Raw genomic sequence first — 1,924 nt, forward strand, 5'->3', positions numbered from 1 at the left:
GAGGAAGCTTTTTTACCTCAATGTATTCCCATTCATTCTTGTTTTTATTTCCCTTTCCTTAGGGGTCAAATTCATAAAAACACTCTGAGACTAAGGTCCATATGTTTAGTATCTAGGTTTTTGTCTAGGCGTTTTATGGTTTCAGGTCTTATGTGTAGGCCTTGGATCCATTTTGAGTTAATTTTGATATATGGTGCAGAAAGCAGTCTAGCTTCATTCTTTGCATGTAGCTTTCTAATTTCCCCCCAAAATCATTTACTTTAGTGCAGCAGTTCTCAACGTATGGGTCACGACCCCTTTGGGGTTCAAACGACCCTTTCACAGGGGTCGCCTAAGACCATCGGAAAACACATATTTTCAATGGTCTTAGGAACCCAGACACTGCTCCTCTATCCGTCTCCAGGCGGGTCCATCCACATGCAGATATGCCCACATACGAGTACTCGGCTTCAAGACAAAATTTCATTTATTTGTAATTAGAAATAAATATTTCACAATATATAATTACATAATATTTTTGTGATTAATCACTATGCTTTAATTATGTTCAATTTATAACAATGAAAATACATCCTGCATATCAGATATTTACATTACGATTCATAACAGTAGCAAAATTATAGTTATAGAGTAGCAACGAAAATAATTTTATGGTTGGGGGTCACCACAACATGAGGAACTGTATTAAGGGGTCAACGCATTAGGAAGGTTGAGACCCACTGCTTTAGAGCCTTTCTTTTCTCCAGTGTGTGTTTTGGGCTCTTTTTCAATATTTGTTGTCCATATATGTATGGGTTTATTTCTGGGCTCTCAAGTCTGTTCCATTGCTCTGTGTGTCTATGGTTTCTTCCAATATCATACTGTTTTGATTACTGTCACTTTGTATTATAATTTGAAGTCAGAGAGTATAATATTCCCAGCTTTGTTCTTTTTTCTCAGGATTGCATTTACTATTTGGGATCTTCTGTGGTTCCATACAAATATGATGATTTTTTGTTCTATTTCTGTAAAGAATGTCATTGGCATTTTGATGAGGATTGCATTTTATCTGGATATTGCTTTGGGTAATATGATCATGTTAATTATGTTGATTCTTCTAATCCATGAACAAGGAATATCTTTTCATTTCTTTGTGTCTTCTATTTCTTTAAACCATGTCTTGTGGTTTTCATTGTATAGGTTCTTCACTTACTTTGTTAGGTTTATTCCTAGGTATTTTATTCTTTTTGTTGTAATTAAAACTGGGATAATTTTCTTCATTTACTTTTCTAATTTTTTATTGTTAGTATGTAGAAATGCAATGAGTTTTGTGCATTGATATTGTATTCTGCAGCCTTACTGCATTTGTTTATTTTTTCTAATAGTCGTTAGCTGAAGTCATATATATATATATATATATATATATATATATATATATATATATATATATATTCATGTCATCTGCAAAGGGTGATACTTTTATTTCTCCATGCCTAATTTGAATGCCTTTTATTTCTTCCTCTTGCCTGACTGCTCTGGCTAGGATTTCCAGTACTACATTGAATAATCATGGCAAGAGTGGGCATCCTTATCTTATTCTTGACCTTAAAGGTAGAGCTTTCATGTTTACACCGTTGAGTATGGCAATAGCTGAGGGTTGGTTTGTCAACATGCTGGGGTACTTTCCTTCTATAACCACTTTATTGAGTTTTTTAATCATAAATGAATGTTGTAACTTGTCAAATGCTTTTTCTGCATTTGTTGATAGGATAATATGATTTTTTTTGTTAATGTGATAAATCACATTGCTTGCTTTGCATATATTGAACCATCCTAATGCCCTTGGAATGAGCCCAATTTGATTGTGATGCATTACTATCTTTGTCATATACTGTTGTATTTAACTTACTAGTATCTTGTTTAGGATTTCTGCACCTATAGTCAT

The sequence above is a fragment of the Hipposideros armiger genome, unplaced genomic scaffold (assembly GCF_001890085.2).
Source record: "Hipposideros armiger isolate ML-2016 unplaced genomic scaffold, ASM189008v1 scaffold_1382, whole genome shotgun sequence".
In the NCBI taxonomy this organism is placed as follows: domain Eukaryota; kingdom Metazoa; phylum Chordata; class Mammalia; order Chiroptera; family Hipposideridae; genus Hipposideros; species Hipposideros armiger.